This window comes from Protomyctophum parallelum, assembly GCF_964188405.1.
Source record: "Protomyctophum parallelum genome assembly, chromosome: 20".
NCBI lineage: Eukaryota > Metazoa > Chordata > Actinopteri > Myctophiformes > Myctophidae > Protomyctophum > Protomyctophum parallelum.
Window position 1 is genome coordinate 15,382,332 of NC_139718.1, and position 17,146 is coordinate 15,399,477.

Here is a 17,146-nt window from a genome sequence, read left to right on the forward strand (position 1 = left end):
TCTTTGTTTTATAGCTGCTATATTTCGTTTAGATATTTAGTGTTTTAGGTAGCATTTATGATATTTGTCATCATATGCAAAGAGATCTGGGTACGAGAGCAGCCGATGTACAACTTCATCAATCTTTCTGATGCTGCATGTGAAGGCCCTGTCTCTGGTACTCTGACCAGTGACCATGTGAAGGCCCTGTCTCTGGTACTCTGACCAGTGACCATGTGAAGGCCCTGTCTCTGGTACTCTGACCAGTGACCATGTGAAGGCCCTGTCTCTGGTACTCTGACCAGTGACCATGTGAAGGCCCTGTCTCTGGTACTCTGACCAGTGACCATGTGAAGGCCCTGTCTCTGGTACTCTGACCAGTAGTCCTGGTTTTGTCTATGAACTGATTGCAACAAGACCGCGAGGACTTTTTTGTGCTATCCCTTTTGGACTGATTGTATGACTGTACTCTGTTGCTGTTTTTACATTTATGTCTAATAAACTATTAAATCCATCAATCAATCAATCAATTGTGCTGGCCTTCCCACAAATGAAACAATATATTTGTATGTTAAACAGTGTTGTATCCTATTCAACAATGTTGTACCCTATTCAGTCTTCTTGACGAGACGGCATGCTCTCACTCTGGTCTTACTGGAGTAGTTTTCTCAACATGATACAGTATATGATGAGGAGAGGAGAGTATATTGAATTTGGGTTTGCCAGGGTTTTATGAACATCATCTCTCTGTTGAACAACAGTTAGTGTTGAAGGTCTTCTGCCGTGGGCTTTATACATTATGGGTCTTGTTTCGTGCCTTTTTCCAACTGTTTAGCAAAGATGATACAAAGATTTGGATCCAATATTCCATTTTGGTAAAAGTTTAAAGATACACTTCAGAATTTGTACAGTATCTATGTTGTGCATTGCGCGCACTATTTTTAGGCTATAGTATATGTGCAGTAACCATATTACAAGTGATACTAATTAAGTCTATTTTCCATTCTGGTGAAACAGTGTCAGGGCAGGGTTCTGCTATTGTCAGTGTAGACTACTAGACAGGCAGTAGGCTCTGTTACACTAAAGATAACTAAATGCTAGGTCACTCTCCACTCCAGTCAGCTAAATAGCTACTTGATTTGACAAGGTTCATCTCATCTTTTCACATTCCAAAATATGTGAAATGATTTTACCTGTCATTTTATGAAGAAAGCCACATACTGTAGGCAATAAGATGCAGGTGGAGCCAAATACTGTAGTGTAGTATAACTTGACTGTAACCAAATAACTCAAATAACAGAAATGAATAACTTGATTATTTATATTTATGAGGATAATATTGAGATTTGAGCTTGATGAGGGAACATCCAGGTCATGTGCTGCAACATAATAATAGTTAGTAGTTCCAATCTAGGCTTGCATATTTCTCTATTGAAGCGGCATCTATTTGTTCACAATTTCTCATTTCTCAAGTTTGAGACATTTCATACATTTTAGGGACTTCTACTCAAGTGATTTGTTTATGTTTTCCAACCCTTGATAAGTGAAGTAAAAATAAAACTAATGTGATACTGTAGATTTCATTAGTTTTATTTCCCCCCGTTTGGGACACCATATATGTTTTGTGCCATAACTCCACGATTATGCAAGCTACATTTACACAATTGGTATTGCTGGATTCAGTAGAACCTCACCTTTCCTACAAGCCATCATATGTGTTGCTATGACAATCCATTCCAGAGTCACTACAAAGTAGAGAAGACATCTACATAGATGTACAATTCCGCCTACTGTAAGTATGTGTTCAAATGACTATATCTCATATTGACATTCAGATATTGACATTCAGTCTTTTCTAGAATGTAGAGGTATGTTCTGGCTTCAAGTATGCCAAGTTTTGAACCTCTCAGAGCTTCCATTGTGAATCTACATGCCTTTAAGTGCCTCAACCACCAGACGGACAGGCTTTATTTTTAGTTTGAGGTGTATAACTTTAAATAACAATTTCACCACTTTTGCAGTAAAATATTTTTATACAAGAATCCATTTCATGTATGGGAGGCCTTAGAGATGAGGAAAAACTATGTTGTGTTTGGTCCTAACTCCGGGAGGGGTATGCCGACTTCTGGGGGCCATTGTCGCAGTACTACATGGGTTTTTAACCGGTGCTGTTGCAGGTGGTCCCTTGCCATGCGTTCAGAAAATCATGTTTTTTACTCTTTTGTTTTTTGTTTGTAAAAAAAAGCCACTCTGTTGCATAGCTTTTAAAGATTATGTTGAAGTTTTGAAGATATTACAATGTTTGTTTAGAGCACTTTATAGCCAGCCAAGTCTATGGACTTTAATGTTTGTTTATGGCACTAAATGACGATGTGAGACGTCATGTGGCTGATATAAATACAGTGGGTGCCCCTCACTTCACATGAGTGTGATTTTGAGAGGTCTTGCCCACTTGGAGGGTCCTTGGCCTAATACTTAAATAGTTGATGCATTCAAATGTGCCTGTCAGACCACGTAAAACAAATATGATCTCCTGGTGATATAGCTCTCTGCACTTGGTGTTTTCATTTTGGTTTGTGCACTTTTTAGATTCTCAGAAATCAGCGTCACAGTTCAAACTATAAACCGCTGACATTCCGAAGCATATTGCCTCATGTTTTCACACCTCTTCTTCATAAGGTATGAAAACAAGAAGCAGTCAGTCAATCTGACTCATACTGTAATGCTCAAATTGTCTGATTGTTCAATCATAAATGTGGTGTTATTGCTTATACTCAGTTCTCAGTACTTCAGTTATTGTGGGGCGGCGGCGGCTCAGGGGTAGAGTGCCTGGATGGTAACCGTAAGGTTGCCAGTTCAAACCCGGGCTCCCCCAGAGTTACTGTCGAAGTGTCCTTGAGCAAGACACTGAACCCCTAATTGCTCCCGATGTGCTAGTTGGTGCCTTGCATGGTTTCCGCTGCCATCAGTGTATGAATGGGTGAATGTAATGCACAATCTCTGTAAAGCGCCTTGGATAAAGGCGCTATATAAATGCACCATTTACCATTTATTGCAGTTTCTCAGTTGCAACAACTGAGAAATCTATGGCACTTTCAACTTTTTTTCATTGTCTTCACATTTCTATACTTTATCGCTGTTTATATTGTGTTCAGCAGTTTATGTTGCACACATATTGTAGGCCTATAATGAACCAGAAACCTGTTGACAGATTTAACTGAAACACTTCAACGTGTACAACCATTACGCCTGGAGGATACAAAGATACAAAGTAGGATTAGTTATAGATCTTGTTAAAAAAAATGATTTGTGACTGTTATATTCTTCCCAAGTGGGCCTAAACACAGATTCCTATCCATCATTGTGCCGTAGTTATCTGCAGTTGCAAAATGGCAAATCTTTGTTTTTCCCGACAGCAAATTGAACATTAAAATGATCAAAATAGGTTCCCATATTATTGCACAATTTTAAAAGGCTTCTCCGGTTCAATGAAAAGAGACACATCGCTGCTACTGTAATTCAGCAGTCTGAACGCAGGATAAATGTGGGCACTTATTCCAACATTACTGGCTTTTGTCGTAGTTGAGAAAGGGTAAACAAACTGGAGACAGTACATGTTGCGAGGGGATCATACCATGTATGGTGCAATGGTTCTCATGGGTGAACAGACCATCACAGGCGGGTTGGGCTCTGGGTGAAGACCAGTGCTGGACATTAACTACAGTACATGTGCTCAAGTGCTCTACTTAACCCATTTTGACCTGAGATCAGTTTTCTGAAAAAGCTTTCTATGTCAGTCGTTCTTCGATTTTATAAAAATAGCAGACCTACAAGCTCGTAGCGCGCCACTAGGTGGCCCGCTATGAGCTTGTAGATCTGATATTTTTCAATAGCTAAAGCACAATGTAATGCTAACACCAAAAGGGGTTCCCGCCCAGAATGGGTTTTAAATAGGCTACAATGTTGAGGTTTCTACTTTACTATATTTCCAATTGTCAGTAGGCTACTTATACTTCTACTCCACAACATCTCAGAGAGGCAAATATTGTACTTTTACTCCACTACAATTATTTGAAAATCCAGCATCAGGGTCTGTAGCTCTGCAGTGATGCTGGTTTGTGTTGCCAGTATAGTCGGTGGTGGAAAAAGTACATTTTTACTTAAGTAAACGTATCAATACTGCAATAATAGAAATGAAACATCTAGTGCAGTCTCCCCTCCACTCCTCCTCCTCCAGTCACAGTGCACCAGCACCTCTTCATAATGAATACATATTACACAAACAACAGAATTGTTCTTTTTATTATTAATATTTATTATAAAAAAAAGAAAACACAGAAAATCACGGAACCCGAGGCTCAGACTGGCCTGACTACTTAGCGTGCATTTTGGGGCCTACCTCTACCTGAAATCGTCGGGACGGGTACGGTCGGGCCCCGGGCAGAGATTGAGAACTCTACGATTTGTTGTGTATTAGCTTGTCTGAAACCTTAATCAAGTTGAGAGAGCAACTTAAACGCCGTTGCGGATATGTTTGTTTTAAAGTGATGTTATGTTCCCCTCTGTCAGGTGAAAAGAAGCAGCTTGGACTCCTCATGCATAGAAGGAGGCATGAGGTCAGTCCGCTGCCCCCCCAGGTTGGCAGAGGAAGTGTAGCCCCCAGGATTACATTAGATAATTGGCACTGGGTGAAAAGAAACTGGGTTAAAAAATCGTGGGATAAAAATGTAAGTTTAAAAAAAAAAGTGATGTTATGTCAAGCTTCGCTGTCGATGGGCTATTTTATCGCACGAGGGGGGGTGGGTTCGTTAGGCCACGGACCCCCATTTGATTATCTCTGTGAACGCAATCTACACGGTGCAATAACTCTGTACAAATAGAACCCATAGTTCAGAGTTAAAACTCTGAACTACGATTTCAATTCCACAGCCAATGGGGCGCTGAAACCTTGCCCAAATTTAGAGTCATACATGATAGATATGTCATAGATAACTGACGTCATCGGCTGGCCACGTTTAAGTCTGCCAACATGGAGGTGGAGCCTGCAACATGCAACATTTTTGTATAGGTGTAATTGAGGCCTTAGATACACGTACACTTTTCTGTTTACTGTCACAACTCAATTAATCACAAGAGGGAAGCTGTCTTTAGACATTTTAATAATAGGATAAAACTGCTAAGTAGAGTAAACATTAGCCTAATAGCACATAGAGGGAGACGGACATCAATTATTCTGACGCATACTTGACATCAATACTATTGACATCTTTGATTAATTAAACATTTTCAGAAGTGGCAAAACTTGCGTAGTGTTTCCTTACTGTTAGCTATAATGATAGACCATCTGTTTTTATATTTAGCAAACAGACGTTACGCAAACAGTTGTCGGTCTGATAGGTCTGCTGTGCTTTGCTGCTGGACCCCGCAATGTTGTTCCTGCTTGCAATGCCAAGGATAACATGGACTGTAATACAGCACAGATTATCCAACCTGGTTTGAAAATGGATTGCTAACCAAATGGTTGAGAAACTGCACAATAACACCCTCTGAAGTGGATCGTTTAAATGACATAAACGGTTTGATCGCTTTCAAATCATATCCTTGGCAAAACAAATAGTTTATTTATTTATTTTTTGAAACTGTTTGAGAAAGCTTTCACTTATTGTAGGTGTCAGGATCAAGATAGGGATGCCAGGGTTAATGTGGTTAAGAGAGTGGGTTTTGTGTTAACACATAGAGGACACATTTCTTCCAGATATTTCTTTGCTCAACAATCATTTACTGTTCAGGCCGCCTTAACAGCTGGATTCATCATACCAGTGACGGTAGATAGAACCTTTAGTTACTTGCACAGGAGAGAAGGGTGCATGTGTGTGTCTTGCTCATATGGTAACATAAAAAATATAACACATAAATCAAACAGTAACCAAACATAATCCAAGGACAAACACATATATTCCTCCCCAAAGCATTCCCATAGCAACAATAACAGAATGACTGAGGCATGCTGGGAAGTCCCTCCCCTGTACAATGAATGCGCAGCTCAGAACACTACGATATGATTCTTGTACGCCTTCAAGTTATTGATCATTGCCAGCCATTGTTTTCACCTTGGGACTGAGTCATTGTGGCAAAAATGTTTGTGTTTTTTAGCTTTATATTTGGGCATTCTAGCACGACAAACGGTAAACTGCAGTGATGTAAATAGGTTTTCAATGTAATGGGACCAGGGTGGTATTTTAGATGGGTCCCAGGCACTTTTTATGATTCCCACTTCAATGACATTAGGAGTCATATTTTGTAAAAAAAACAAAAAAACAACTCCCATCATCTTTAATGATTATATTATGGTAATATTCATTTAGAAAATGTACCTGTATCTGAAAGAAATAAACACAATTCTAAATCTGACAACTTTACATTTGCAAATAATTATGCAAACAACAGTGCAAATTATATGCACCATTATAACACCAAAATAAATAAATAAAGTAAAATAACTTAAACTAGAAAAAGTGCCCTTCCGGGCACAGGTCTCCACCAGGTTATCCACAGATCCGTGCAGTTAGAGGTAAAAACACTTTTCGGCCAGTTATAGCGCCACCTTGAGGCTGAGTTGAAATTGTTCATGTGGCATTTCGTCCTCGGCCTAGTGGGAATGTGGGTGCACAATTTCACGGAAATCACGCGATGTGCTCATGATTTGCAGCATTTTGTTTGAAACTGAGCACTCCTGTGAACTTTGGAAGCCAATCTTAACCAATCAGGATGGAGTCTGATAAATCTGAAAGACCCGTTTCGTTGAATGGCTCTAGAGAGACTGTGTACCAATTTGCGTGATGTTTGGACAAAATCTGTAGGTGTACTGTGCAAAAACTTGTTTTGCACAAAGCGGCCTCCTGGTGGCGCTATAACAGGCCGTTCTGGAAAGTTTGGGGCAGAGGTTCATCGTTGGCATCCAGGGAGTGTGTGTGCAAAATATGGCATCGACCGGGTTAACGGTGGCCGAGATTAGCTGTTCACGGACACACGGACACACGGACGGACGGACGGACGGACACACGGACGGACGGAGTGCAAAACATACTCTCCCCACATGCCTTCGGCCTGGTGGAGACAATAAGCAAATTAAATACACTCAGTGAGCTAAAAAAAGTGTATGCCTGAATCGTGCATTTATGCACAGCTCAATTAAAGTATCTCATTTGTCATTAGATTGTAGGCCTACCAGTGCAAATATGCAATGGCCGTTTAGCCAAAATGCGCAAATCTACAAGGCAAGCTCGGAAAAACACTTTTCAGCATGTGGGAACCGCCACGGGGGTCCGCGGTATAGTATAGTACTATACCGCGGTAGTCCGCGCCGTTGTGTTTACACTGTTTACTGTTGTCCATTGACTTCCAGTATGAAATTGGTTCTAAAAAGATAAGTATGAAACATTTCGAATGGGGGTGTAGATGTGAAAAAAAGTAAGTAAATAAATAAGTAAATAAATAGGTTTGTTTGTCCACCGCAGGTTTATTGGATTGGGCTAAAACCTTTACATTACGTTGTCCATCCACACATTCATCTTCAATCTCTTGTCCACAGTCGGGTCGCGGGGCAAGAGTTCAAGCCTTCTGTTTCCCAGGCTCACATCCCTTGTTCTGTTAAAACGGGCAAGCTTATGCCTTCCGGCCACCTCTGTCCCCGCATCTGTCCTCGCATCAACCCGGATGGGCCACATAGGCATTTCATGTTTAAAGTGCACAACTGATGAGCTGTCACTTATGGACAATGAGGCCTTTCTGTCAATTTCTGGCAAGATATCAGGGTCTTTTTGTATATTTTGACAGGATATCTATCTGAGGGGCGATAGAGAGAACTCATATCTGAATACAGGCCTGTCCACCACTTGAACTCTGCTTGACCGCTAAGCGAACTTGGCATATGCTAAATAGCACAAGAACTTGGCCTGTCCAGTGCTCACATTTGGCAGACAGATACAGAGATTTGTGTATTTAAAGATAGTTCCGGCAACCGCCGATCCAACCGGCGGTCCAACCTCATCACTCCCTTTCGGTCCTTGGCGACACACACCAAGTTTGAGGTTGATCGGTCAGACGGTTATCGATATATATGCAGTGGACACACACACACACATACACACAAACACACACACACACACACACACACACACACACACACACACACACACACACACACACACACACACACACACACACACACACACACACACTTCTAGATGCTATAGCCTCCTACAGAGCCACACTGCCTTCTCAAAATTTGCACCTAAATTATTGTACGATAGAAATCAAGCACGCTATGCAATTCCTCTCTCAAGACATATCCCGTTTTCTTTTTTGGCTGACAAGCACCAAACCCAGTCAATAATGAACAACAAAAGGGAGGGGTGCGGCCATACTTTCCCCCCCAAAGTAACACATAACATAAAATGGTTAGATGAACATAAATCAATCGCAATAAACACATAAATTCCCCCCAACATATTCCCATGGCAAATAATAACACAATAACAATTTACAATTTACGGGTTGCCTGCCGGCCTGTTTTAGGATTGATTTAAGCTTTTCCTGATTACATTTAAGGGACTCCACGGTCTGGCCCCTGATTACATTTCTGAGTTGTAAAGCCCTTGTGTGTGCTGTGCACAGCCTCAGGACATATAGGAACCAGCTTGTTCTACTACGGTCGAGTGATAAAGGTTCACCGTGGGTGGGTGTAGGTATAGGGTCACCCCTACAAAGCCAGTAACAATGTTTTTGGACACATCAACTTATTTGTTTATCCCAAAGGTCAAATTAGCCTTCGTGATTTTGGGGGTTTAAACAATTATCTTAAGAACAATTGGTGTAATATCACTGATTTGCTGATATCTCATTTGGCCGACCAAATGCAGTGATGGAAATTGGTTTTCAAAAGTAATGGGTCTTTTAGATGGGTCCCAGGGACATTTTATGAGTCCCACTTCACGAGTCATAGTCATTTAATCTTCATGTATGATATTAACACAATTCCAAATCTGACAACTTTATATTCAGTCATAATATGGTTTTTACACTCAGACTCAGATATGTTACCCATTCAAGGTCTGCTCATGTCACATGGATTCTTGTTACAGTACAGTACTGAATACAGTATTGCGTCCCAGGACTCCCGGGAGGGGGACACGATTGCGTCCTTTATCAATCTATTGCGTCTAGGGACGCAAAATGTAGCCTATTTGCAACACTGCAGTGCAAATGTACAAAAGTCTTTTGAAAATAGCAGATCTACAACAAGCTCACGATGTGTCGCATCGTGCCGCATTGTGCCCTTGTAGATCGTCTATTTTCATATATATATATAGTTGCTGAAGTGGTTAATGTATGTTTTGTAATAATAATCCAAATCTAGAAAGTAACTTAGTAACTAAAGTTTTCAAATAATGTAATTGTAGTAGAGTAAATGTACAATATTTGCCTCTGAGATGTAATTGAGTATTGCAAATTGGAAGTACTGCAGTGAAGTAAAAGTACCTCAAAATTGTACATTACTTGAGCAAATGTACTTAGTTACTTTTCACCACTGGTGTCAAGGCTCCTCAACTCTGGAACGACCTGCCTGAACAGCTCTGGCTTGATACTGTATGCACATCAGTCACTTATTAAGACATAATTATGGAAAGGCCATAGGTCGTCATTTTATTATATTATTATGCCTTAACTTCTTTGTTTGTTTTCCATGTCAGTATTGCCAACTCTGCCCTGCCCTGTGCGTCTTCCCCAAGGTTTCTTGCCCTATTGACCATATGCACACCGTGGACATCTGGCCAGCAAGGTGGTAACTAGCTGCAATTTCCCATTGACAGCCCATACATCCAAACAGAAAAGTCCTATCTCATTGTATTAAACAATGTTAAACTCACAAACATTGCAGCTGCATGAAAAGCATGAATTATCCTCTTTCTAAAGTGTTTGTTTCCACTATACGTTATGAGCTACTTCCTGTCAAGAAATTCCATGCAGGTGGTTGTTTTAAGTGTTTTTGGAAGCACTCGTTTTCAGTAAAGCAACCCCCTGCTGTCTCCTGCCTTATCCAATTTAAAACAGATGACCGTTGAGTAATATCCAAGGAGCACTTCCAAACCTCCTCATTTTTATGAAACAAACACTTTGCAGATAGAAAGAGGATAATTCAAGCTTTTCATACAGCTGCAATGTTGGTGAGTTTAACATGGTTTAATTAGTCAGACTTTTCTATTTGGATGTATAGGCTGTCAATGGCAAATTGCAGCTAGTTACCAGTACACCCTGCTGGAAAGATGGCCACAGTGTCAATTGAGAGTATTTGTACAGGATGCTAATGGCTATGGCTAAAGTCATGTGATTGCTAGCATAAATGATAGGTCAAGTGGTCAGGTGGTGATGGCTGTCTCACTGCTCTGGGAGTAACACATGTAATAACAGGTTAATAACTTAAAGGATATAAGTACCAGTAAGACACATTGACGGCAGACTGCTGGCCAATCACTGGTGCTTTGGCATGGGGAGTCAGATCAACATGGAATGAATTCTGTACTTTAAGGAGCATGTCTTGAGTGTACAGGGGTTGATGAGGTCAAATCAACATATTGAATGTCAGAATAGGCCAGCTCCATATATGGAAATCTAAGGGTGGTAGCGGGGTTTGATGAGGGCCCAGGTAGGGCCAGGCCTTAATTTTCGGGCCTGTTGAGAACTCTAGTTTTCACCGGCTGCTGGGAGCGGCTGCACTAATAACTTTGGGGCAGGCCCGTCTAGAGTTTGAATGGACTTATGGACAGGTACAGTAAGTCAAAAGGGAGACATCGAAGAAGAATGATGAATGGGGAAGAATCAACGTATGGAATGTCAGAACAGGTTCTGACATATATCCATATATGGAGATCTAAGTGTTTGAGGTTTGAGGTCAGATGAGTTGCTGGCCAATATTGATGACATCAGGGATCTCCATATATGGGCTTAACTGCGACGGTAGGTCGCATTTACTATATGCATCTCTGATGATGTCACGTGATGTCACGATGACCTGGGCACCATATATTGGGGATGATGTCACATGATGTCACGTGATGTCACGATGACCTAGGCGGCTTGCCTGGGGGGAGTGACGGGCGTTTGAATTAGGTGTCGTGACAGAGTGACGGGGATTGTGGGTTGTGTGACTTTGCAAAGTCAGGTGACCTCACCAAGACGGACAACTACCAGATTACATTTTATTAATTCTATCACACACACACACACACACACACACACACACACACACACACACACACACACACACACACACACACACACACACACACACACTACAAAATAGTTACACAACAACACACCAAATAAAACTTAAGTACATTTGGAACACATACACATCAGCCATCCACCTGCAGAAAATCACACGCTGTGTTTTTCAGGGTTTGAACAGCAGTTGTGGCTGTGATGTGGTGAGTGGTGAGTGAGTGTATGTGCGCGCGCGTGTGCGTGTGTGTGTGTGTGTGCGCGTGCGTGCGTGGAGTGGTGAGTGTGTGGGAATGCCCGGAGGCCTCTTCTTCCCCCTCCTGGGAACATGCAACACTGGAGCGCTCAGCGTATGGACGGAGCATTTACTGCCAGCAGCCATTACAGGATAATTACAGCATATACAGCGGCCTGTCTCAGGGGGGAGATCGTCCAAGGCCGCTGGAACTGCTAATCTAGGACACCCTGTTCGAGGATAAGTGAACGAGTGTCTTTTCTTTTTCTCTCTCGGGCCATTTTTTTCTTTCTGTGTGTGTGCGTGCGTGCGTGCGCGCGTGTGTGTAGTGTACACTACAGTCAGTCCATACAACAGTGAGTTAGTCTGTGCATTGGCACACACACACACACACACACACACACACACACACACACACACACACACACACACACACACACACACAACCCGTGGCACTATGAGCCAAGAAGAGCTATAATTTCGGGTAGCAGGCTTGGCCTGCCTCGCCTCAGGTAACAGCTAAAGCCCATAGATCTGATCCAGGCTCCTCTGACTGGAGAGGACGGCCAATTTGCTCTGAGCAAGGCGCGGGGTGCGGGGGTCACATGGGGGGGGGGTGGGGGGGGGGTTAGTGGAGGGAGGAGGGGGGGTGTTCTTGAGCCGGGGGAGCAGCTGGACTTGTCAACAGATTAATGCATCAACCTGAGTGGCAGGTCCAGGACTCCGCCTCCTCTCAGCTCCCTCGTAGCACACTTGGTGTTCTGTGAAAAGTCCTGTATCAACAAACAGCTGGAAACAGGCCCTTGCAGCTCTCTCTCTCTCTCTCTCTCTCTCTCTCTCTCTCTCTCTCCCCCCCTCCACATCATTCCTCCTGGATAGCCCTTGACAGCCCCCTCCCCACCCCCCAGTCCAAGGAGAGCCAGGTGGCAGTATTGTTGTGGTCGGTGCTTGGGTTTTTTTTTCCTTTTTTGGGGAGGGGGGGAGGGGTGGGGGACAGGGTGCGTATTTTTCCATTGGCACACTTTGCACGTCTCCACACTGCACGCAGCACGCCTATCGGAGCCATGCGTGACACCCCGGCCCCACTAATGCTGCCCAGATGAGGAGGGGAGAGGAGAGAGGAGTGGGGGGCAGAATGGGGAGAAGGGGAGGTGAAAAGAGCTCACGTGTGTGAAAAAGAAAGAGTGGAGAACCTTGTGGAGTTGCGGAGGAGCTTGGATGACTGCGCACAGCTAAAACCAACACCGCCATTTTTTATCTTCTGTGCAGGTGTGTTAGAAGAAGAGTGGGAAGAGAGACCCCAGCTTGAACCACTTAAACCCTCTTTTAATACTTAGTGAAACGGACAGTTGGCTCTGTGTACGTGGTCTGCGTGCTCTTCTGCACCAAATCGTGGCCAGAAATAGCAGATCTACAAGCTCACAGTAGAGCAGCTGTTTCTGGTCGACTGTTCCCTTCACATTAAAGGGGAGGAGGGGGTGGGGGGGGCTCTAGGGTTCACGTGGTTAAGCTGCGATGATGAGGAGGCAAACCGAGTTGGACGTTGGATGACTGCGCATAGCAAAATATACTACTGACTGCTCGGTCAGCGCTTTTTGCTGAGTAGGTGTGTGTGAGGAGAACAGAGGAAGAGAAACCCCCCTCCACTTCTTCCTCCTGACCCCCCCCCCCCTTTTTAAGCTGCGGTGAGGCAGGTGACCTAGTGCAGAGTCATCGCTCAGAGGCAGGTTTGTTTAAAGGTTCCACCCACAGTGGTCTGACTAGCAGGTCACTCTCTCCACCACCTCTCTTTGATGTGTCCGTCCGTCTTCAATGGGATGCACACAGCCCCATTGAACCGTGAAGTGCGTGCGTGCGTGCATGCGTGCGTACGTGCGTACATGCGTGCGTGCGTGCGTGCGTACGTGCGTGCGCACGTCAACTTCTTCCTTTGAAGATGTGTTTGCGTCCAGGCCAGTGACACCATGAAAGGAAGAGACAAATTTGTGCAAACGAGCTCTAATTATGGCCCTGTAATAAGGTGTGTTAGCAATCATCTGCTTACAACTGTAATACTCTCCCGTCCTGGCTAACCAGATCACCCACACAATAAATACTCTGTGTGCAATGACTGTCATGTGGGACAATGCCAAAGGTTAATTGATGATTGTCCATGCGTTAGATGGGAATGTATTCGCCTGTGTGCGTGTGTGTGCGAGCGTGTGTGCATGCGTGCACCCACGTACACACGCATATGTTTGCGTTCATGTTCATGTGCAACAGTCCCAAACAGCTGCATCGGTGTGTCATCCTGCCTTTTTGGCCTGGAGTGCTGTACAGAAGAAAAATAAACATCTCTCCTCCTACACCACAGAACCTTGAACTGACAGCACGCACGCACGCACGCACGCACGCACGCACGCACGCACGCACGCACGCAGAGAGAGAGAGAGAGAGAGAGAGAAAGAAGTGCTATTTATTATAAGAAATTACAATAGTAATGCGTGCAATTTGCAGATTGACAATTATCTGTTGTGGTTTCTAAACCCATGTATGACTTAGCAGAGTTGATGGAAGTGTGTTTATTGCACCTGGCGATGTTGTGCAATCTACAACAATGTCTGTCTGTCTGTCTGTCTGTCTGTCTGTCTGTCTGTCTGTCTGTCTGTCTGTCTGTGGTGTGTGCAATAATTCATGTCAGGGATGTAAGAAGTACTCGCATGATTTACTTAAGTAAAAGTATCAATACTGCAGCTAGCTGTGTGAAATATATATTGGCTGAATTTGTTAGTGTGTTTTGTAATGATATTACCAAAATCTACAAGGCAACTAGAATTAGTTTCCATATAATTGTAGTGGAGTGAACAATGTACAATATTTGCCTCTGATATGTGGTGGGGTAGAAGTAATTACTGAAGTAGCCCACCTCAACTTAAGTAGGCTATAGCCCACTTGAGGAAATGTACTTACTTAGTTACTTTGCACCACAGGTGTGCAGTAATGTCATGACTGACATGTATGTAGTTCTTAATGGACATTCTTAACTGACATGGTGTGATGGGAATTACTAACACAGCAACCCAAAGCAACAGTACTTTACCACTCACAAAAATGAGCATGAACAGTAACCCTGTAAAACTGTCTCAATGTACCATGCCTCTCTGTTTTGGTATCTGCCTCTCTTCTCCCTCTCTCTCTCTCTCTCATGCACACGCACACACGCACCCACGCACGCACGCACGCACGCACGCACGCACGCACGCACGCACGCACACACACACACACACGTCACGTGCATATAAACAGACACGGCAGCCTGCAGCCTACCGTTTCGCTGCTGCTGTGTGTGTGTGTGTGTGTGTGTGTGTGTGTGTGTGTGTGTGTGTGTGTGTGTGTGTGTGTGTGTGTGTGTGCGTGTGCGTGTGCGTGTGGATGTTGTTCTTTGTTCTGAGGGCCCTGACAGTGAGTAGAGGTCCCGGGAGACGCATGCTGAAAGTTGAAAGCTCAACTCGACTCTCTGAAGTGGCATGCTTTCATGTTGCACATTGTGTTGTAGCCTGAGGGGGGGGAGGTGGGTGGTGGTGCTGGTGGGCAACACTAGTCCAAGAGACAAACTTATTTCAAAAGCAGCTGGTGTCGATCACACCACCCTCTCTTGCAAAAGTTGTAACCGTTTGAAACTTCATTAAAACTCAATACTTTTTTTAAAAGATGGAAGAGGTTACTTTTAAAAGGGAGAAACAAATAAACAAAAAAACTGTAATTCTCGCTCAAAATGTGACGTTTGCCAGCAGCAAGTTGTGGCTCATACTCTCTCTATACCTTGTCAGAGTAACATCTTATTAAAATGTGTATTCATGCCCCGGGCGGCTTCCCTCATTGCTGAGGTCAGGAAGCATGTCAGGACATGAATCTATGTTCTCTGCACCATGCTGCACGATTTAATGACTCCTGTGTGTGTGCGAGAGAGAGAGAGTGTGTGAGTGCATGTGTACACGTGTGTGTGTGTGTGTGTGTGTCTGTAGTGTGACTGTGTGTATGTGCACACGTGCGCACGTGTGTGTGTGTGTGTACGTAGTGTACTGAGTCACGCGTTGTGGTTGCTCCCTCTGTCATTTTAAGGCCCGTTCATAATGACTTTCAATATTAGATGCTTATTATCTTAATTGTGCTCAGACGGTGTCAGGCTGTTCTCAGCCAAGCCTATAGAGCCAATAAAAGCTCACCGCAGCTGCAACAGGAAGGCCGTGGGGGGGGGGGGGGGGGGGGGGGAATAAACCTGAAGTACAGAGCAATTTGGGTATAGGCCCAAAATCCCCCGAAAATAAATGGCAGAAAGTTCAACCTCTCGAGTGTCACACTACAAAACTGCATGGTACAGCATGTCACAAGCACCCCCTGCACTCATCGGGGCCTTTAGATTGTTAAACTAAGCATACTGGACAATACAAATGCACATACGGTCAATTTTCTACACATGCGTATTGCAAAACTGCATGGCCATTGTCGAATTGTATTATTTGCAATGGTCCAATGGATTTCACAGGCTAGGTCTGTCCAGGTTCATATGAGAATGATTTGTACACGTGGACACTCATGTCCCTGCTGTGTCCTCGAATGACCCATTTGGCAATGTGTGTTATTGTCAAAGCTGTGTTCATGATCTTGGATTGGGTTTCTCCATCCCGTGCCAAGAGCAACAGCCTTTCCTGCACCCCCCCGACCCACCCCTGCCCCCCCACAGCCAGCCCCGTGCTTCACCGTCCACTCGTACCCGAGCCCCCCAACACTCTCACCCCCCACCTCCCCCCCGATCGACATGCATCACCCCGGTGGGTTCAGAGTGACAGATAAGACAATGCAAATCACTGTAGCTGGGCTGTGAGGGAGACTTCCGAAACGGAAGAGAGTGGTAATTCCACGCAAGTCTGTTAACGTTTTATTCTCTCTTCCTCAGCTTTGTTGGGAACGGAAGAAATAGTCTTGACGGTTGATTTTTTTGGGACTCGGCGCCGTTGTAAAATACAAGCGCAGATTCTGTACAGGCCCACAGCATGTTGTGCGGCAATGGTCGTGAATGTGGTGGCTTTTACCTAGTAATTTATTTTCCCCAAGTCGTATGATTAAGCTCAATTTAATGTAGTTCATGGGGCATATGGTGGGGAGGAAGAATCCTCCTCTATGAGATCAGTTCATGCTTGTAGCCTTGTACACAGCACTGCGTAGAAAATCTGAAGAACTTTATTTAATTTATGTCAATGAACACAGATGTGTCTGTTTGCTTATATTCACATTCATTCATGTACATTAGAGTCTGTACAGTAGTCGTTGCACAGGCCAGGGTCAGTCGTCGTATACACCGTCCCTGTGGCACTTTTGGGGTTAAGTCAGTGCCTTGCTCAGGGGCATTTTGGCAGAGTTGAGGTGCACTATAGCGGTGGTTCTCAACCTTTCATCATGGTTAAAAGATAATAACATAAGTTGACAATTCATGAGGAAGTATATTCATTTTGTATTGGATGATCTACGATGATAGGAGCGCCCCTCACGGATGCTGCCAGCATATTTCAAAATATAGGCGCCAGAGTGCCAGCAGATATGGCAGATTTTACTCTGAACGGTCTCCCCCCAAAAACCGGGAAGCATACTCTTCCATTCTTACCTCACGCTGGT